Source organism: Triticum urartu, chromosome 4 (genome assembly GCF_003073215.2).
Source record: "Triticum urartu cultivar G1812 chromosome 4, Tu2.1, whole genome shotgun sequence".
NCBI classification, from domain to species: domain Eukaryota; kingdom Viridiplantae; phylum Streptophyta; class Magnoliopsida; order Poales; family Poaceae; genus Triticum; species Triticum urartu.
Window position 1 is genome coordinate 374,684,079 of NC_053025.1, and position 23,646 is coordinate 374,707,724.

Below are 23,646 nucleotides of genomic sequence, written 5' to 3' on the forward strand. Positions count from 1 at the left end.
CGTAGATTGATCTTATATGTCTTGCTTTGTTTTCCAATACGTCTCATAGGTCCTGCGTGTAGACCCGGGCCTTGGTGTTTTTGTTTGACTGGAGACGGGCTGCGGGCTGGATTTCGGGCTGATATGCCACTTCGTCTCGGCCACGAGGTGGCCGGTCATCCGCATCATACGCTGGTGGTGCAACCTGCGCTTTGGTAACTTTTGGTTGAGCGCTCGAGTTCATATTCCTCGGCTGCCAGGACCTCGGTCCATCGATCCGCTAGAAGATCTTGATCATCTTGAAGCTGCTGCTGCTTTTTCTTCAGGCTTTTTGCTGTGGCTATAAGCCGGCACTTGAAGCGCTCCTGCTCGACGGGATCCTCAGGCACGATAAATTGTTCGTCACCGAGGCTCACCTCGTCTTCGGAGAGGGGCATGTAATTGTCATCCTCTGATTCTTCGTCTGTCGCTTGTTCCTTAGGGCTAGCTTGCCCATCCTCCCGCTCGAAGCCTGGCTGGAGGGGATTGTCTTCGTCTTCAGCTCTATCAGTAGCGTTATTGTCTCTTGTGCCGGTATCGCTGCTTTTGCTATAGCGGGGCTTAGAGCGGCGTCGATGACTCCAGTGCTTAGATTGCTTCTCAAGGGGATTATCCTCCGTTGCCTTATTGCCATCGCTTTCTTTGGGGGTGTCCACCATATATATATATATCATATGATGAGGTGGTTGTCCAGCGCCCTATGGGCGGTGGTTCCTGTTCTTCTCCTGCATCGTCGTCCATACCGTCGATGTCTTCAGAACCGAAATCAAGCATGTTGGTTAAGTCGTCAATAGTGTCTATTAAGTGGGTGGTGGGTGGGTAATTAATTTCTTCGTCGTCCGCTTCCCACTCATGTGGGACATAGTTCGGCCAAGGGTCTCCTGACAAGAAGAGAGACCTCAATGAATTTAAAACGTCGCCCAAGGGTGAGTGCTGAAAAATATCCGCGGAGGTAAACTCCATGATCGGTGCCCAATCAGATTGGATAGGCACGGACGCAGGTGGTTTAGAGCCTGTGGCCGGGGACGAATCCAAGGGTCCGGTAACATAGGTCTCATAGGAGGTGAAGTCAGCATTCGGCTCTATCGCCGCTGAGTGTGCGGCCTCTGTGGCGGGGTCCATCCACCCCTCCTCGGATGGCACGATCTAGTCGGGATTGAGGGCCGGAGTTGCCGCAGGTGTGATTTCCCGAACACCGTCCGCCGGCAGGGCTAAGTCATGCTCGTCGTGACTATGCGGTGCACCTGACATGGGCTCGAATCCGTCGAAGATCAAGTCTCCACGGATGTCGGCAGTATAGTTCAAGCTTCCAAACCTGACATCATGGCCAGTGGCATAGCTCTCGATCTGCTCCAGATGGCCAAGTGAGTTGGCCCGCAGTACGAAGCCGCCGAATACGAAGATCTGTCCGTGGAGAAAAACCTCATCCTGGATCGCGTCATTGCCGATGATCGAGGGAGCCATCAAGCCTTTATCATGATGGCACAGTGGAACTCTCAATGAAAGAACCAATGTTGGTGTCAAAACCGGCGGATCTCGGGTAGGGGGTCCCGAACTGTGCGTCTAAGGCTGATGGTAACAGGAGGCGGGGGACACAATGTTTACCTAGGTTCGGGCCCTCTCGATGGAGGTAATACCATACTTCCTGCTTGATTGATCTTGATGATATGAGTATTACAAGAGTTGACCTACCACGAGATCGTAGAGGCTAAACCATAGAAGCTAGCCTATGATTATGATTGTTGTTGTCCTACGGACTAAACCCTCTGGTTTATATAGACACCAGAGGGGGCTAGGGTTACACAGAGTCGGTTACAGAGAAGGAGATCTACATATCCGAATCGCCAAGCTTGCCTTCCATGCAAAGGAGAGTCCCATCCGAACATGGGACGAAGCCTTCAATCTTGTATCTTCATAGTCCAACTATTTGGCCAAAGTATATAGTCCGGCTGTCCGAGGACCCCTTAATCCAGGACTCCCTCACCCGCCGTGGCAATATTGGACTTTGCCCTTGGGGTGGCCTTGACCTGATCAGGCGCTCCTGCCCGGCAAGGGAGGCTTGCCCAAGGTGATATCTTGCCGTCCTGTATGCTAACTTGGTCTTCTTGATCCGCTCCTTGATCTCACGAAGAGTGGTTCTTCTACCTTAGTTTTGTTATTATATGTTGGTGCTGGATATAGCATGCTAGCACGCTTGTGTACAAGTCTGGGAAGCAAATGTGATCGTTCGTTGCACCGATAGGAGCCCCTGTGCCTGGCTCATACGTGCCGCCAGGCATCGTTGGATACGTGCCCTAACTAATACACAGGCATGCGCTATGACCCCTCTGCAATGGGATCCATTTCTTCCTTGATATCTTCCTTGCTTCTCCATTAACATGTGATTGAATCAGTTTCCGGTTTTCCCGCATGTCGTGCGAGGCGACATGGGGTAATTTAAGCCATGACCCGTGGGCTGCCAACACCCCACGTTCACGGGGCGATAACTGACATGTCCATTTTCCATCAAGTTCTCCTACTGTTACTTATAATGTTTTTATGCATAATAATTCTTTATGGAGTAATTCTAATGCCTTTTCTCTCATAATATGCAAGGTTCACACAAAGAGTGATGCGGAGCATCCTACGTTCATCTCCAGGTACACCTTCATAGAACATCAAGCCCCAAGTGGACCTACCAGACTTAAGGTGAACCCGCTCCTCTTCAAGATTTACATGAACATCTATGGGACTTGGTCGCTACCTCACCATGGAACGTTGTGCATCATTAGGTACGAGGGCGACTGCCGCCAAGCAGCTAGGGAGCTTCCCGGAGGCCAAGGAGAAGGACCCCAAGGCCACAAGGAAGAAGAAGGAGTGCATGAAGATCAACTCTGCACTTCCCAGGCGACCCCGTGCCCACGGCCCTCGAAGACCTCGTGCGCACGGGCAACACAGAGAGCTGGCGCCAGAGCACCCCGTGCGCACGGGCCTGTACCGTGTCCATGGGACCCCCGTGCACACGGGCCCAACTTACCCCGTGTGCATAGGCCCCACAGGATGGACGGCTGTGATTGCTGTTTGGGCCTCCTCTTCATCAACCCCGTCCCTCACCTCCAGCCACCTATATATTCCATATGTAGACCATTTGTTAGGGTTAACAAAGGATATGATAGACATATGAGAGCTTTGCTCCTTGTACCACTCCTCCACTTGAGAGAGAGAGAGACCTCTCCATTGGAGATCAAGACCTCCTATGGAGAAGATCCCTAGTGGATAGATCATGACCTCCTATGGAGAAGATCCCTAGTGGATAGATCCCCATCATAGGATCACCAAGACCTAGTTCCTCATAGGATTGGGATGAACTAGCACCTTGTATCTTTCCTTTATTGTCTTTGAATCATTGTATCTCTCTTTGTGTGATTGGATCTAGTCAATTGAGTGTTTTCCTCTTGTGTTCATCTTGTTCTTGGGGATTCCCCCTCCAATTCGTGAAAGATCTCCACTTAGGGTTCCACCCTACACCATTTTGGTATCATGAGACATGGTTTCTCACGAAATTGTAGCCCCCCTCTTTGTTTTCTAGCCTAGTTTTGTTGTGTTCTTCCCCAATTTCGAAAATCCCCACCAAAAATAGCCCCAATTTTTTTGTGATTTGTTGGTTTGGTGATGTTTTGTTGGATTTGATCCATGGATTTGCTTGGTTTCGAGTGGATCTAGACCTCCCCCATCTTTTCCCCACCACCATCCCCAAAATCTCCCCAATTTTGCCCAAGAAATCTCCATTTTCCGCCACGAAATCGCGAAATTTCCGCCCACCCCGTGCCCACGGACCCCAGACCCCGTGCGCACGGGCCCCCGAAAACTCTCTAGACACCCCATGCCCACGGACCTGTACCGTGCGCATGGGACCCCGTGCCCACGGACCTGTACCGTGCGCACGGGACCCCGTGCCCACGGACCTGTACCATGCGCACGGGACCCCGTGCCCGCGGGCTCCTACCCCCGTGCGCATGACCCCCCTAGGACAGCCGCGAGTACTTCACCATTTAGCCCATAACTGCCACATCCGGAGTCCGATTTTCACGTTCTTTAGCTCGATGAGTACCTATGAACATCCCCCATCCACCTAGATAGGCTCCAACACCATTTGAATCCATCAAATTTTTGACATTTTGGCTTCTTTAACTAGGCCTTCCACCATACCATCCGCAAAATCCACCATAGCCTTTCGCAACCTAACCCATTGTGCTCCATTTAGCATTTTTGGTCGTTTGAGTTGTGACTTGAGTCTCCTAAGGTGTTTCGGCTACTTAGGGACCGTGCTTCCAACTCCGACTCACATAACCCAATAACCCTCCAGTTCCGCATTGCCTACTCGCATAACCCATCATTGCATTGCCGCAATACCATTGAGCTTCCGCAACACCACCACTGCATCCCGCTACCGCCATTTGACTTTTGTCCGTGAGATTTTGAGTTCGCGGGTTTTTTACCGTTTCCTAAGGTGTTTCGGCTACTTAGGGACGAGTCTCCATCATCTTGGTATCTACATCAAGAACACCGCCACTCACCATCTTCAAGGATGGTAACCTCGACGACACCATTGTACATTCCCCTTGCAATTGCATTGATAACCCCGAGCCCCTTTTGCGTCACTTGCCTACCGAGACTAGCCATTTGAGTATTGCCTGCAACGTTACTTGTGCACATTAGAGATCTACACCTTCCATTGCATACATACCATATCATATTGGTATCATCATATCATCTCTTGTGTCACAAGATTGTTCCCGCATATACACAATTGCTATCTTGGTTTGTGCATTTTGCATAGTGTCCATATCAAAAAAATAGAGAGAATAAGCTTTTAAGCAAAAGAAAAGAGAGCAAAGATCTTGTAAGCAAGCGCCATAGCATCATACCACATTGCGCATAAGATTGTCATATCTGATCATCTTGGATCATCTTGAGAAGAGGGGGCATCATAAAATTTTCCATCAAGTTCTCCTACTATTACTTATAATGTTTTTATGCATAATAATTCTTTATGGAGTAATTCTAATGCCTTTTCTCTCATAATATGCAAGGTTCACACAAAGAGGGTGAATGCTGGCAGGTGGAATTCTAGACCTGAAAAGGATACGTCAGAGTTACCTATTCTGCACATCTCCAAATGAGCAGAAACTTCACCGAGATTTTCGATGGAATATTTAAGAATTATAGGAGAAAATAACTACAAGAGGGGGCCCACCAGGTGGTCACAACCCACTTGGGTGCGCCAGGGTCCCCAGGCGTGCCGTGGTGGGTTGTGCCCGCCACAGCCCACCTTCGGTGCCCATCTTCTGGTATATAAGTCATTCCGACCTACAAAAAATAAGGATAGGACTTTTGGGACGAACCGCTGCCGTCTCGAGGTAGAACTTGGGCAAAAGAACTTTTGCCCTTCGGCAGAGCGATTCCCCCGAAGGAACTTCCCTCCCGGAGGGGGAAATCATCTTCATCATCATCACCAAAAACTCTCCCATCTTGGGGAGGGAAATCTCCATCAACATCTTCAGCAACACCATCTCCTCTCAAATCCTAGATCATCTCTTGTGTTCAATCTTTGTACCAGAACCATAGATTGGTGCTTGTGGGTGACTAGTAGTGTTGATTACATCTTGTAGTCGGTTACTATAATGTTTATTTGGTGGAACATTGTATGTTCAGATCCATTATGCTATTTAATACCTCTCTGATCTTGAGCATGATATCATTTGTGAGTAGTTTCTTTCATTCTTGAGGTCAGGGAGAAATCTTGTTGCAAGTAATCATGTGAACTTGATATGTGTTTGATATTTTGATGATATGTATGTTGTGATTCCATTAGTGATGTCATGTGAATGTCGACTTCATGCCACTTCACCTTCTTAGGGCCTAAGGAATGCATTATGGAGTAGTTATTAGATGATGGGTTGCTAGAGTGACAGAAGCTTAAACCCTAGTTTATGCATGACTTCGTAAGGGACTAATTTGGATCCAAAAGTTTAGTGCAATGGATAGATTTTATCTTAATACTTTTCTCGTAGTTGCGGATGCTTGCGAGAGGGTTAATCATAAGTAGGAGGTTTTTTCAAGTAAGAACAACACCTAAGAACCTGTCCACCCACATATCAAATTATCAAAGTAGCGAACACAAATCAAGCCAACATGATGAAAGTGACTAGATGAAATTGTCGTGTACCCTCAAGAACACTTCGCTTATCATAAGAAACCATTTTGGCCTGCCCTTTTCAACAAAAATATTGGGCTACCTTGCTGCACATTATTTTACCATTAGCGTTACTTGCTTGTTACAAATTACCTAGATGTCAAACTACTCGTTACCGACAATTTTAGTGCTTGTTGAGATTACCTTTCTGAAAACCACTTGTTATTTCCTTCTGCTCCTCATTGGGTTTGACACTCTTACTTATCGAAAGGATTATGATTGATCCCCTATACTTGTGGGTCATCTAGGCTCTTTTCTGGCCCCATTGTCGGGGAGTGAAGTGCTCTTGGTAAGGAATAGTTGTTACTACGTGCTGAAATTTATTATCACTTGTCACTATGGAGAACAATCCTTCGAGGGTTTTGTTCATGGTATCTTCACCCCGACTGTAACCAAAATTAGTTGCCCCTCAACCTACTGCACCCACAGAAAATATTGGCTATGAAATTCCTTCGGGTATAATAGAATAACTACTAGATAATCCTTGTGCAGGAGATGGAACCGAACATCCTGATATGCACTTGATATATGTGGATAAAATTTGTGGATTATTTAAGCTTGCAGGTTTTCCCGGAGATGAAGCTAAGAAGAAGGTTTCCTGTTATCTTTGAAGGGAAAAGCATTGGCATGGTATAGTCTATGCGATGATATTGGATCTTGGAATTGGAATTTCTCCAAAACAATCATCCTATGCATGCATCTAGTTCACCGTGATCGAAACGGCATATATAACTTTTGGCCTTATGAAGGAGAAAATGTTGCTCTAGCTTGGGGGTGTCGGATCACGGGTTCCGGCAAAACCCTTATGGTTCGAACACTAGGGTGCGCGCAAAGATTTCCCCCCTACCGATCCACGTCCTAACTCAGCTGAGATCTTACGAACTAACTCGATGAACTCGTAACACAAAGGACATGAGATTTATACTGGTTCAGGCTACCAGTGTGGTGTAATACCCTACTCCATTTTGGTGGTGGTGGATAGCCTTGGGCTAATGATGAACAGTACAAGGGGAAGAACAGCCTCCTGAGGTTGAGGTGTTCTTATGCTTGGTGAACTTGTGTGTGTGAGAATCTGATTCACTCTGCCCTAGCGATGGTGGTGGCTAGTCCTATTTATAGAGGCCCTGGTCCTCTTCCCGAATATTGAGCGGGAAGGGAGCCAACAACAATCAATTTGAAGGGGGACAGCTAGTACAACTTATCCTGACAAAAGTGTTCTTTGCCTGCAAAAGGCTCAAGTGGTGATGCTGTCTTGGGCTCCACGGTGACCTCTGTGTTGCCATCCTTCTGGTCTTGTTCTTGTTGCACCGATATGGAAACCTTTGCTTGATGCCACGGTACTCCGCGCCTGTGCTTGCCCCCTTAGCACCAAAGAGGAAACAAGGATGCTGCGCGCGCTGGCGCCCGCCTGGTCTCGATCGTCATGGCTCACATCACGAGAACCTCGCGAGGTTTGCCTGGCCTTAAACTCTCCGCCCCTCGCGAGCCTGCCTGGTGAGGCCGCTCCTGAGGAGGTCTTGCGTCTTCCGCCTCGCGAGGCTTGGCCCCTTGCAAAGGTCTTGAATGCCTTGTTGATGAAGATGGGCCCTACAGGCCTGCTAGCAAAGCCACGCCGCGGGCCGCAGGCAGGCAAGTCTAGGGACCCTCATTCCTAGAACGCCGACAGTAGCCCCCGGGCCCAAGGCGCGCTCGGGCTTGGCTTCGAGGCGAAGCCAAAGGTCAAGTGCGGAGCGCCGCGCGCCCCAATAGCCTGCATCCTTGGTCGACGTGTGGCGGTTGATTGGTCGTGGGCGTTTCAGCTTCTCCATGCTGCCTCGACAACTGGCTGACTTGACAAGTCCCTGCGACATGCAAGGAAAACTATCATTAGCTGTGATAATGGGGGGCGTTGGTTGGCCTTCTCCTGGTATTAATCGGAGGGGGGCGGAGCCCCCGTCGCCCATCATTCTTCTGCCTCTCCCGCTTCTTCTTCTTCCTTGCTCCACTCCTTGCTTGTGCAGACATGGCGCTGATCCGGAGGTTCTGGGCCGCAGAGAAGGGCAAGGCTCCCCTCAACGAGCCCGAGCTGCTCCCGCCGAAGAAGAGGAGGTCTCATTGCCACGAGATGGTCGACAGGCCGGTGGTGTCGCGGTCTTGGTATGAGAGGTTGCTGTCGGTGTCAAAACCGGCGGATCTCTGGTAGGGGGTCCCGAACTGTGCGTCTAAGGCTGATGGTAACAGGAGGCGAGGGACACAATGTTTACCCAGGTTCGGGCCCTCTCGATGGAGGTAATACCCTACTTCCTGCTTTATTGATCTTAATGATATGAGTATTACAAGAGTTGATCTACCACGAGATCGTAGAGGCTAAACCCTACAATCTAGCCTCTGATTATGATTGTTCTTGTCCTATGGACTAAACCTTTCGGTTTATATAGACACCGGAGGGGGCTAGGGGTACACAGAGTCGGTTACAAGGGAGGAGATCTACATATCCGAATTGCCAAGCTTGCCTTCCACACAAAGGAGAGTCCCACCCAGACACGGGACGAAGTCTTCAATCTTGTATCTTCATAGTACAATAGTCCGGCTGTCCGAGGACCCCCTAATCTAGGACTCCCTCCGTAGCCCCTGAACCAGGCATTAATGATGATGAGTACGACGCGCAGATTGTTTTCGGCATTGCAAGGTGGGTTCCTTCTCCGAATACTCCATAGAAGATTTTGAACACAAGGATCATGTCCGGCTCTGCAAAATAAATTCCACATACCTCCGTAGATAGTATATTATTCCACAAATCTAATCTGCTGACAACTTTTTATAACGTGACGTCCTGCTGTGGCCCGGTCATTACGAACCTTTTTTCCCTGCCTGCCATTGCACGTGTTGCGAGGCGGTTTTATTGGCACATCTTGTCGAAGCAGAGATCGTGTTCCCCTTATGACGAGATTCCCATCAATACAGGTGTGGGTAACCCAATCGTGTTTGTTAGTATGACTCCTCGATTTTAGGCAAGTTCCAAACGGCCACGCGGAGGACGCTTGATATTCACCCTCTTTATAGATGGGCCAAGGCATGTCCTTTTCTTCTCACGCCTAATCCTTCCCCTCCCCCACCTCAAGTTCCAACACCCAAGGCTTAGGCTAAGCGCTTCGGACCTTCAACCATGTCCGGATCCAACCTTCAAGGTCAGTGGATGTGACAGAGGAGGACATTAATAAGCTAAGGGAAGCCAGGTATCTGATCGCCGAAATCTCGCACAGGCTGCCTGCTCAAGGGTAGGTCATCCCCACTCCCGAACCCAACGAGAGTGTTGTATTTGTTTCCCACTTCCTCCGAGGGCTAGGCTTTAGTCTTGATCCCTTCGTAAGAGGGCTTATGTTCTATTACGGGCTCGATTTCCACAATCTAGCTCTAGATTCCATCCTCCACATCTCGTTGTTTATCGTCGTGTGCGAGGCCTTCCTTCGCATCACCCCACACTTCGGCTTATGTCTTAAGACCTTCAATGTGAAGCCGAAGACGATCGACGAGCGACACGCAGAATGCGGAGGTACCATAATAAGAAAAGGCGCCGATGCTCCATGGCCTAATGGCTCCTTCCCGGAGGTGTCCAACTTATGCCAGCGGGAGTGGTTTTACATCACAGCTCCCCGAACTAAAAAGTGGGCAGCTGCCCCTGCCTTCCGCTCGGGCCACCCGCCGCAACTAGCGTCATGGGACAACAAGGGGCTGGACTGGGGGACAGTTAATGACATGCTGACATTGCAAAGTCTTATCCGAGATCTCCTCAAGAGGGATGTCAGTCTTGTCAAGGTAATGCAAGTTATGCTAGTTTTTCGGGTCCTGCCATCCCAACGTCGATCTCTCCGTCTGTGGGAGTTCATCTCGGAAGGACCGTGAACTATTCAACAATTCTTCGGCGTGACACTCGAAGAGATGTACGGATTGTTCTTCGGATCATGAATAAAGTGTCCAAGCACCACCGAGGATGCGGGTCTCCACTGCAACCGTCGAGATACCCACGTAAGTAATTTTGCGGCCGAACATGTTGTCTTTTTATTTGTCACAACATCATTCTGAAAAAATCACTCTCGGCCAGGACTGGATAAGAAAGGCGAAGATGATCAAGTGTTTGGCCCCCCTTCCCGAAGGCTCACCGGATCCTGTGCTAGCCAGGATGCTTGAGCGCACACCTTATCAAGTGCCATCAGGGGAAGATAAAGGGAGGAATAAAGAAGCCGAAAGCGGGATTCACGCATTACTCATCCAAACCGGGGGAATTAGTGTCTCCACGAAGGAGGATAATTGGGGAGAGGAATCCAGAATCCCCTCTCCCCAAGGAAGGAAAAGGACCGCCTCTGAAGACTTGGAAACGAAGTTTTCCAAACGAGGGAAGAAACCTTTGCCAGGGGGCCTGCCCCGGAGGGCGTCCTTACCGCATAGTGCCCGAAAGGGGGCCAGCTCTCCACCGAGATCTAAGTGAACAAGAGTACTTTTGGTAAATATATCCTGCTTTATCTCCGAGGACAATAACCGAGACATATGTCTTGCAGTCTGGATCGTAGCCCGTCTCGACAGAGTTCGTCTTCGGGGGATCTTCTTCCGGAGATGATGCAGAGCGAAACGTCTCCCCCTGTCTCCCCGCCTCCTGGGGCGGACGACCGTGAGGTGTCATCGCGGAGGATTTCTCCCGATCCACCAAGGCCAGAAGGTAACCCTTCGGCCACCTGAAGTCCGGAGTATTTGGCTCCTAAGGAGAGCAACAGAAAGAGTCTGGGATTGTCCGGTGCACAACCGGACACATTGATGGGTCTTTTGGAGCAAGCGGCTATCTCAGAGGAGCATCGTACTTTAATGGGTATGGTGGTTTAGAGGATTTCATCCGCCAAAAGTGGGTTGCATGAGGCTTTTACGAGCCTGCTAAGATGTTTTGAGGTACACAAAGTAATATAAAAATTTTGATGGTACCGCACACACTAGGTGTGCTCTATACAGATAGTAGCCCTTGAGACTCTGGTTGCTGTCTAGAGGCGGCAAACAGAGGATCATAGTCCCAGGTAATGATCGCGCTGCTTTCATGTGCATGTGGCTGATGGTCCGGTGGCTGGCCGGACTGCTGAGTTTGCCGAGCTGAGCCTGCAACTTGACGCGGCAGATGCCGACATTGTGCTTGTGAACAAGCGGCTTGACGAGGCACATGGTCTATATTTTCGGGTGGTCAACAAATATTAAGAGGAGCATGATGCTAGTATCTATAATATGATGTGACTGTAGATGGAGCTGCGGCCGTGGAGACCCTTCGGGCGGAACTTGTGTAACACCCACGATGCGGCTATATCTCCCACGTGTCGGAGCACGACTTAGAGGCATAACCGCATTGTAGGCATGTCGCAAGAGTGGTAATCTTTACACATCCCATGTACTGAATAAGAAAGAGATAAGGAGTTGGCTTACAATCGCCACTTCACACAATACATAAATAAAGCATTACATCATCCAGAATACAATCAAGGTCCGACTACGGGACCAAACATAAAGAAAGCCCACCCCTAATGCTGGATCCCCGATCGCGCCAACAGGGCTCGACTACTGATCAACTGGAAACGAAACAACACAACGAACACGAACTTCATCGAGCTCCTCCTTGAGCTCGGTTGCATCACCTGCACAGTTATCATCGGCACCTACAACTGTTTGAAGTAATCTGTGAGTCACGGGGAGTCAGCAATCTCACACCCTTACGATCAAGGCTATTTAAGCTTATGGGTAGGAAAGGGTAGTGAGGTGGAACTGCAGCAAGCACTAGCATATATGGTGGCTAACTTACGCAAATGAGAGCGAGAAGAGAAGAAAAGCACGGTCGTGAACTAGAAGTGATCAAGAAGTGATCCTGTAACTACTTACGTTCAAGCATAACACAAGAACCGTGTTCACTTCCTGGACTCCGCCGGAAAGAGACCATCACGGCTACACACGCGGTTGATGCATTTTAATTAAGTTAGGTGCCAAGTTCTCAACAACTGGACATTAACAAATTCCCATCTGCCCACGCGGGCACGTCTTTCGAAAGTTCAAAACCCTGCAGGGGTGTCCCAACTTACCCCATCACAAGATCTCATGGTCAATGAAGGATATTCCTTCTCCCAGGACGATCCGATCAGACTCGGAATCTCGGTTACAAGACATTTTGACAATGGTAAAACAAGACCAGCAAAGCCGCCCGAATGTGCCGACAAATCCCGATATCAGCTGCACATATCTCGTTCTCAGGGCACACCGGATGAGCAAGACGTCGGGTTGGCATAGACCCTGGTTGCCCAGGGGGCGCCGGACATCGCTCAGGTCGGACCAACACTTAGAGAAGCACTGGCCGGGGGGGGGTTAAAATAAAGATGACCCTCGGGCTCGTGAAAACCCAAGGGAAGGTGATAGGTTGTTAGTGCAAATGTAAAACCAAGGTTGGGCCTTGCTGGAGGAGTTCTATTCAAGGCGAACTATCATGGGGTTCCCATTATAACCCAACCGTGTAAGGAATGCAAAATCAAGGAACATAACACCGGTATGACGAAAACTAGGGCGGCAAGAGTGGAACAAAACACCAGGCATAAGGCCGAGCCTTCCACCCGTTACCAAGTGTATAGATGCATTAATTAAAATAAGAGATATTGTGATATCCCAACATATCCATGTTCCAACATGGAACAAACTCCATCTTCACCTGCAACTAGCAACACTCTAAGGGGGGCTGAGTAAAGTGGTAACATAGCCAAACAACAGTTTGCTAGGACAAGGTGGGTCAGAGGTTTGACATGGCAATATGGGAGGCACGATATAGCAAGTGGTAGGTATCGCAGCATAGCAAAAGAGCGAGCAACTAGCAAGCAAAGATAGAAGTGATTTCAAGGGTATGGTCATCTTGCCCGACATCCCGCAAGGAAGAAGAACGAGTCCATGAAGAAGACAAACGCGACATTATCGGAACCAACCCGAAGAAGCAACACCGGAAAGAACCAAACAATCATGGTAAACAACCACCACATGAACATGGCATGATGCACAATCAAGTATGATGCATCTCCGGCTTAATGAAGCATTGCATGGCAAAAGTGCACAAGCAATCCTACAAATTAAGTGGAGCTCAATATGCAACTCCGTTGCATATTGACGAAACACCACGACAAGTTATTTAGTTCGATCTCGTTTATGTACCCAACAATATTAAATGTTGATTAACATGGCAAGGGGTGAAGCCAAGTAAAACTACCTATCTAGGCAAGTTTAAATGAGGCTGGAACAGCAAGCAACAAGTCTGGAAAATCCTCATATGCATTTAGCAAATTAATGCAAACAACAATTTAAACACTCTTGATGTTGTTATCATGATGCGGATGACATTTGCAAGTTTTATGCAATTTTTATTAATAGTTGACATGATAAGATATGAGGCATTTGTCCTCGTGGTGGAAACGAAAGGGGTGCCACGGCAACGAATCCGAAAATGATGCCATAACAACATTCCAGTTCCGGTAACTTGATTGAGATGCCAGTGCAAAAGAGAGTGTGCCGGGAGCATGTCATGCAAGGATGGTGGGGTGATCCCGGTAACCGGGTGTCCCCTGAGATGACGGTATGGCAACGGGGAACATGCAAGAAACATGTCGGGCATGGTGCAAATGCGAGCATTTCATACAACACACATGCATTCGTTCACAGGCGTCGTCTCGGTGGTTATACCTTCGAAGCATGCTATTCGAGGCGGATCGAGTGCGTCAAGGGAAGTAGTCGTTCATGTGTCGTCGAGGGAAGTAGTGGTTCATGTCCGTAGATGTTCGGGGTCATGACACGGAACTTGACGTCCACGGGGTCTTCAGTGATGGTCGTTGAGGGAGTCCTGGATTAGGGTGTCTCCGAACAGCCGGACAATCTCCATTGGCCAGACTGTTAGACTATGAAGATACAAGATTGAAGACTTCGTCTCGTGTCCGGATGGGACTCTACTTAGCATGGAAGGCAAGCCAGGAAATACGTATATGGATATCTCCTCCTTTGTAACCGACCTTGTGTAACCCTAACCCTCTCCGGTGTCTATATAAACCGAAGGGTTTTAGTCCGTAGGACAACAACAATCATACCATAGGCTAGCTTCTAGGGTTTAGCCTCTCTGATCTCGTGGTAGATCTACTCTTGTACTACCCATATCATCAATATTAATCAAGGAGGATGTAGGGTTTTACCTCCATCAAGAGGGCCCGAACCTGGGTAAAAGTTCGTGTCCCCTGCCTCCTGTTACCATCCGGTCTAGACGCACAGTTCGGGACCCCCTACACGAGATCCGCCGGTTTTAACACCAACATTGGTGCTTTCATTGAGAGTTCCTCTGTGTCGTCGCCGTTAGGCTTGATGGCTCCTACTATCATCGATGGCGATGCGGTCCAGGGTGAGACTTTTCTCCCTGGACAGATCTTCGTATTCGGTGGCTTTGCACTGCGGGCTAATTCGCTTGGCCATCTGGAGCAGATTGAAAGCTACGCCCCTGGCCATCAGGTCGGATTTGGATGTTTGAACTACACGGCCAACTTGATCTTTGACGGATTCGAGCCACAGCCGGGCGCGCCGCACTGTCGCGATGGGTATGACCTAGCTCTACCGCCGAACGGTACCCCAGAGGCCGCGCCCGCATCAGCTCCGACCCTTAGCTCGGAGCCAACTACGCCAATCGAGGACGGGTTGTTAGACACCGCCTCAGGGGCTGCAGTCTCAACGGTGATCGAGCCAAACACCAGTATAATCCTCCACGTAGCCCGTGACTCCAAGGTGCTGGACTCTCTTTCTGACTCCGAACCGCCCGCGCCCCTGCCAATCGAATCCGATTGGGCACCGATCATGGAATTCACCGCCGCGGATATCTTTCAGCACTCGCCATTCGGCGACATGGTGAATTCACTAAGATCTCTCTCTTTGTCAGGAGAGCCCTGGCCGGATTATGGCCAACAGGATTGGGATGCGGACGACGAAGAAATTCGACGCCCACCCACCACTCACTTCGTAGCCACTGTCGATGATTTAACTGACATGCTCGACTTCAACTCCGAAGACATCGACGGTATGGACGATGATGTCGGAGACGAACATGATCCAGCACCTATAGGGCACTGGAAAGCCACATCATCATATGACATATACATCGTGGATACACCCAACGAAGGCAATGGCGACGAGATAGCAGAGGATGACCCCTCCAAGAAGCAACCCAAGCGCCAACGTCAGCGGTGCCGCTCTAAGTCCCTCCAAAGCAAAAGTGGTGATACCGGCACAGGAGATAATAATACTCCAGATAGTGCCGAAGACAACAACAATCCCCTCCAGCAAGATTTAGAGCAGGAGGATGAAGGAGCCAGCTCTCCTGAGAGAGCGACAGATGGAGAGGAGGAGGATGACAATTACATCCCCACCTCCGAAGATGAGGCAAGCCTCGGCGATGATGAATTCGCCATCCCAGAGGATCCCATCGAACAAGAGCGCTTCAAGCGCCGGCTTATGGCCACGGCAAATAGCCTGAAGAAAAAGCAGCAGAAGCTTCAAGCTGATCAAGATCTGCTAGCTGACAAATGGACTGAAGTCCTCGCGGCCAAGGAATATAAACTCGAGCGCCCCTCCAAGAGTTACCCAAGGCGCAGGTTACTACCCCGACTGGAGGAAGAAGCGTATGATACGGCGAATCGGCCACCTCATGGCCGCGATAGAGAGCCATTCCAGCCAAAAGCTCAGCCCCCACCCCAACGCCATTCAAATAAAAAGGCATGGGGAGATACGCGAGACCTGCAAAACATAATGGGGGACAAGGCAAAGCATTCAAGATCAATCTATGGATCACGGGGGTGCACCACTCAGTGAGACGACAAACGTCACACCAGATACAGTAAAAGCAAATCCGGCCGGGCCGAACACAGCGGGCAAGACCCATTCGAGCTGCGTCGAGATATAACCCAATACAGAGGCGCCGCACACCCCTTATGCTTTACAGATGAAGTAATGGAACGTCAATTCCCAGAAGGTTTCAAACCTGTAAACATTGAATCATACGATGGCACAACAGATCCTGCAGTATCTCCCACGTGTTGAAGCACGACTTAGAGGCATAACCGCATTGAAAGCAATGTCACAAGTGAGGTAATCTTCACACAACCCATGTAATACATAAGGGAAAGAGATACATAGTTGGCTTACAATCGCCACTTCACACAAATACATGAATAAAGCATTACATCATCCAAGTACAATCAAGGTCCGACTACGGAACCAAAATAAAAGAAGAACCCCAAATGCGACAAAGGTCCCCGATCGACCCCAACTGGGCTCCACTACTGATCAACTAGAACGAAACAACACAAAGGATAAGATCTTCATCGAGCTCCTCCTTGAGCTTGGTTGTGTCACCTGCACGGACTCATCGGCACCTGCAAACTGGTTTTGGAAGTATCTGTGAGCAACAGGGACTCAGCAATCTCAACCCTCACGATCAAGACTATTTAAGCTTATGGGTAAGGTAAAAAGTATGAGGTGGAGCTGCAGCAAGCGACTAGCATATATGGTGGCTAACATACGCAAATGAGAGCGAGAAGAGAAGGCAAAGCACGGTTGGTAAAAGTATGATCAAGAAGTGATCCTAAAACAACCTACGTCAAGCATAACTCCAACACCGTGTTCACTTCCCGGAGTCCGCCGGAAAGAGACAATCATGGTAACACACGCTGTTGATTCATTTTAATTAAGGTCAACTTCAGGTTTTCTACAACCGGACGTTAACGAATTCCCATCTGCCCATAACCGCGGGCATGGCTTTCGAAAGTTCAAATCCCTGCAGGGGTGTCCCAATTTAGCCCATGACAAGCTCTCACGGTCAACGAAGGAATAGACCTCCTCCCGAGACATTCCGATCAGGCTCGGTATCCCGGTTCTTCAATACATCCTCAACAATGGTAAAACAAATCCAGCAAAGCCGCCCGATGCGCCGACATCCTGATGGGAGCTGCACATATCTCGTTCTCAGGGCAACACCGGATAGGTCAAGCTACGAGTAAAACCAGCCCTCAAGTTTCCCCGAGGTGGCCCCGCAGGCTGCCCATTTCGGAGCAACACTTAGACAAGCACTGGCCCGAGGGGGGTTAAAATAAAGATGACCCTCGGGATGCGTGACTCCCAAGGGAAAAAGGCTAGGTGGCGAATGGTAAAACCAAGGTTGTTGCTGGAGGATTTTTATTCAAAGCGAACTGTCAAGGGGTTCCCATTATAACCCAACCGCGTAAGGAACACAAAATCCGGGAACATAACACCGATATGACGGAAACTAGGGCGGCAAGAGTGGAACAAAACACCAGGCATAAGGCCGAACCTTCCACCCTTTACCAAGTATATAGATGCATTAATTAAATAAGATATAATGTGATATCCCAACAAGTAAACATGTTCCAACAAGGAACAACATCTCCATGTTCCAAATAAGGAACAAACTTCAATCTTCACCTGCAACTAACAACGCTATAAGAGGGGCTGAGCAAAGCGGTAACATAGCCAAACAATGGTTTCCTAGGACAAGGTGGGTTAGAGGCTTGGTTCAACAATATAGGAGGCATGATAAGCAAGTGGTAGGTATCGCAGCATAGGCATAGCAAAAGAGCGAGCAACTAAGCAAAGCAAAGATAGTAGTGATTTCGAGGGTATGATCATCTTGCCTGAGATCCCGCAAGGAAGAAAAACGAGTCCATGAAGAAGACAAATGGACGTAGATGAACGGGTCCTCACAAACGCGACGTTACCGGAACCAACCCGAAGAAGCAAACACCGGAAAAGAAGCACACAACATAGTAAACAACCAACACATGAACATGGTATGATATGCGGGATGCGGTATGCGATGCATATGCGTGATTTGCAAAGGAACGAATGAACCTGGACTCAAATTGGAAATCCAAGTGTGCCACTAGAAATATGAGATGAAATCACTTGAAAACTATATAAAGAACGCCGGAATCGGAGCTACGGTTTGGAAATGGCAAGCGATTTAAATATGACCATGTTCTGCGATTTACAGCAAGTAGCCATCTAAATGCAACAAGATGAACATGCTACAGCACCCAAACATGACAACAAAATACATGGCAGGGATGCATTCATGATGCTTAACAAAAGATGAACACTGAGCTACGGCCAATTCATCCATTAACAGGTTCGAACAAGCATGGCAAAAATGCATATGGCAAACAGATTATCTGGAATTTCAGATCAGGTAGCACTCTTCGGAGCAACCAAACTACACGCTATCGGACCTGAACATGCCAAAATAAAGCATTGAATGGAGCTACTCAAAGAGCTTAACAAAATACCCTTAGTGACCTTGAGCCAAAAGGGATCAGAAAATACAATTGCAAGCATGTGAACATGGCAAAAACATAATCAGATCACAGACTTGGTGAAAACTGGAGCATACTGAAAACAGATTTCAAGTAGGCATGTTTACGAGCTTGATGCCCTCACTACGGGGAAAGTCATGACCAAATAAGCATACATCCATCAAGAATAAACAAAATCCAAGCTAGACATGGCAAGAACAATAGCATAGCATGCACGGATCAACTACAACATCCTCGGCAAAATTGCTAACAAGTAGACAATCTGCCCAGATTCACGAAATGACAAAAGTAGAGCTCGATTGACTCAAGCTAGGGTGCTCCATAATTGCAAAAAAAGACATGGATGGATAGAGCACTACAAGATTAACAAAACATCCTTACTGATCATCCTCAAAAGAGGCACGGATCACTAGGAAACAACATGAACATATGGCATAATGAGATAAACAGCTCAAGGACTTGGTGGAAATGCTAAGTCCCTGAAATCAGCATTACCAAGTGCCTCACTTTGCAAGCTCGTGCTAGTCACCACACACATCCCAAAAATACATGGGTTGCACCTCTGGAAAGATGGAAAAACCCTTAACAAAACATATGTAGAGCTCATGGGCATATCATGCACACAATAATCATGGCAAAAATGACATATCTAAATGGAGCATCAGATCTGACAATTATCTCAAGTAGCACTCTTCTAACAGCATTTCGGGCATTAAGATGAACTCAAATGAAAATGATGCATTGAGATGAAATGATGTACTCTCTAAGACGAACATTTTTATATGCTATATGCATGAATCGGAGCAACGGATGCAAAGTTACGATGCGATGAACATGTGCATATGAATCTGGGAATTTCGGGGACTTAGTGAAAAAAAACAGGATTGAAAGGTGAGCGTTGGATAACTATTCATTGCACGGGCGGGGAATAAGAGGGGCTCACCCATGGGCTTCGGCCCATGAGGGGGGGAGAGGCAGGACGAGGCTGCGCCAGTGGAGATGGGCCTGGACGAGGTCGGGCCCAGGGGCGACGCTCCCCTCGTCGTCTGCTTCCTCCCGACTGCAAGAGGCAGCAAGCCATGGCGGTCAACGGCGGCCGGGGATGGTCTCCGGTGAGGCGGGCACGGTAGGGATCGGCGGAAATGGACGGATCCAGAGGAGAGGGTGCCGGATCCGTCCTCGGAGGAGCTCCAAACGGCGTCGGGAGCGGATCGGGGCGGTGGCGCGCTTCCTGTCGAAGTACAAAGAGAGAGATCAGGAGAGATCGAGAGAGAGAGAGAGAGAAAAAGCCAGAGACAGGGCAACGGGGAGGCGCGAGCTCACCGGGACGGTGGCGCTCCAGCGCGGTGCTCGTCGACGGTGGCGAGGCAGCAGGGTTTGAGGGGCGACGCGGTGGAGGCGCTGGTGAGGTCAGGCGTCGGAGCGCGGGCCCGGCGCGGCCCGATTCGTCCCCTGGGCGGGCCGGATCTGGGCCCCGGCGGCGGCGAAGTGGGGATCTGCGTGGTGACGTGGCGGGCTGTGATTGGCTGAGGAGGGCGGCGCGGACATGTACGGCGTGGGGATATTTGTCCGGCGATGCGAGAGGGAGCGGGGCTAGGGTTTGAACCACGATTTTCGGAGGGGATCACATATTTATAGGTAGAGGGAGCTAGGAGAGTCCAAATGAGGTGCGGTCTGTGGCCACGCGATCGTGATCGAACGCTCTAGATGATAGAAGGGGTTTAGGTGGGTTTTGGGCCAAATTGGAAGGGTGTTGGGCTGCAACACACACGAGGCCTTTTCGGTCCCTCGGTTAACCGTTGGAGTATCAAACGAAGTCCAAATGGTACGAAACTTGACAGGCGGTCTACCGGTAGTAAACCAAGGCCGCTTGGCAAGTCTCGGTCCAATCCGGAAATGTTTAACACCTGCACACAAAAGAAACGTAGAAATGACCACCGGAGGAGAACGGAGCGCCGGAATGCAAAACGGACAACGGGGAAAATGCTCGGATGCATGAGACAAACATGTATGCAAATGAAATGCACATGATGACGTGATATGCAATGCATGACACGCAAGCAATGACAATGCAACAACATCGAATAACTGGATGACACCTGGCACATCGGTCTCGGGGCATTACAACACTCCACCACTACAAAAGGATCTCATCCCGAGATCTAGAATGGCACCGGAGGGAAAACGGAAGAGAAAGAGAAGAGGTAAAACTAAGTTGCTTCTTTGACCAATGAGTGAAACCAAAGAACCTTGAAAAGGTTAAGCCATTTTGAGAAAAGAATACAACGGAGATGAACGAAGTTGAAAACACTCCGTTAGAAAAGAGGGACAAAGAACATTGCGAAAACCTTAAGGTTGAAGGGCAAGATATATATTGAAAACACTCCGGTTAAAGAAGGGAATCAAGGAAGACCAAATTCGGGCAGCACTCCGGTTGAAAATAAAGAAATTGAATAAGAACATGGTAAGATGAGAAGATACTTGATGACATTACAAAACACTGCCTCCGGAACGAAGGGAAACAATATCTTGAGAGAGCACGGTTACAACAAATGCTAGAATGGAGTTGTTGAAAACCAACAACGAAAAGAATAAGTTTGATATGGTCTGATGGAGTACATCTCAAATTATGAGGTGACAACCTGCCACTCACGGGAAAAGAATTGGATGGATATGAGCAAAATGACGAGAAAGTATATCGCACCGGAAAGGATGAAGAAAAACTTGGGTCCTTTATAAGCACCATGGATAACAACAATCCCTAGGGAAAACTTTAGGTGAAAAAAATAACCCAAAGTAACTCCAAAGAAGAGGTTGCTGGATTTAAAATACCTCATTATTAATAACATGTGAATCATGAAACATGAACTCAAATTATCAAGAATGACATAATACCACCTCCAAAGATACGGAAGAAAGAATTGCACTCTAGATTACAATATGAAGAAAGCTTGAGTTTCTTGGAAAAGAATCTCGATGAACACTTCGAGAATGAATTAAATCATAGATGAACCATCATGTAGAACCTTCATGAAGAACTCCGGTACACAAAAGAATGATCGGAGGGAAAGAAAGATGAGAAAAATAAGGTTAAAACCTTGCAATGATTAGATGAAGCTTAGCAACGAGATAAAGAGAAATCTTGGCACTCCGGAAAAGAAAGATGAACAAATGGAAACAAGAATTTGATGAGCCTCCGGAATAAGGAATTAATCACTTGTGTGAAACAAGAGTAGGAATTATGTTATGCGTATCCTTCACCAATTAAATTGATGACCAACAATGGATTTGGCATACTACTTATTCTCTAAGAAATGATTAAGATAGATATGGCATCAACTTGAGAAGGTCTTCAACGAACCACCGGTAGAATTTGAAAGAACGGGAGTATGATAACGTAAGAAGAGGAATCTTGAATGAAACACCATAAGACTTAAAAATGAACGAAGAGAAGATAAAGAAAACACTGGGAAGAATTAGCAAATAAATGAAGATGCTTGAGAGAATTTAGATATATGAGAACGAAGAGATGACGAGCTGATTAGAGAACACTTGAACGATGCACCGGTAAGATTAGGAGGACGAGAGCTGAAAGCTGAGAATAAACAAGTCTTCTGAAATGATGGGCTCCGGATAATCAAACTGAAAATACCCTTGAATATATCCTGATGGGTGAAAAAAAGATTCTCACAATCGAAAATAATTATGAGAGGATGGCAACAAGCTAGCATCATGAATCTTGAAGAGAATGGAGCAAGATTAAAGAGAAACTCTTCTTCGGTCGCCAAAAGATGAGAATGACAACGAGAAACACCACCAAGAATTATTTAGGCACCAGAATAGAGAAGAATATAAAAGTTGAATCAACAATGAAATGAATTTGAAAGATCTTGGAGAAAGACATTTGACTGATTGCAATTCATTCTTACGTCAAACTTCGAAAAGAAATTTGAGGATAGCTCCAGGAAAATAAGAAGAGTCAGGAAAGATCCTGGGAAAAGACCTGTGGGTTAGGGCCCACTCAAAACAAACACCGTTGAATGATTTAAAAGAGAGAATGCACCGGTTGAATTAACTGGCTTGAATGAGATACCAATCTCGAAATATCTTGGACGGAATGACAATGGAGACACAAATCCTCTTAGATATTATCAGCACTCCGAAACAAATGAATAGCGAGAAATGACTAAATGTGAGGTGCACCGGCACGAGAAAAGCATTTGAAATAGAGAAAAGAATATGATCAACACCGAAAGCTTGAATTGGATCCACCGGAAAAGGAAAGAATGGAGAATGATGAACTTGAATCTCCGTTAGACTCTTCATGAAAATCACAGGATAAGAATATTGATGGAAAAGAATGGAGAGACTTCTCATCAATGAGATGATACTTGATTAAGAAATCTGAGTCCTTGAAGAAAAAGGGGGGGGGGGGTGGGAAAAACAAAGGCAACTTGGGACGAATGAAATGAACACCGTTGAGAGGACTGATACTAGATCTTGCTGATAGTGAAATGATCGGATCCACTTGAAGAGAGATACACCGGTTAAAAGGATTGACATGACACTATCGATTATCATGAAGTATTAGTATCCACATAGTAATATGAGATCACCGTTTAGGAAAGGTATGGAATCAAACACTTGACATTGAAGCAACTCGAATACCACAACTAAAAAACAAAAACAATGGATTGGCTCGCAGAATAAGCCGGAACAAACATATGATAGAGATTTCGTCCGAAGTTTTCATGGTGGGGCCTACACGGGCTCGATCGTACAACACCATCATGTACAAGGAAGTGCACATGACATACGAAGCGTCCCCGAGTCGGCATAGCCAAGGACTCTTTAAGACACAACGAGACCACTGTAAAATCAACCGTGGATAGGCGGACCACTAGACGTCGAACCCCAATTTCATATCATACATCTGTCAGAAAGATATCCTAAGAGCTACTTGATTTCCCACCTATGAAACTCCCGAAACTTTCCGGTTAT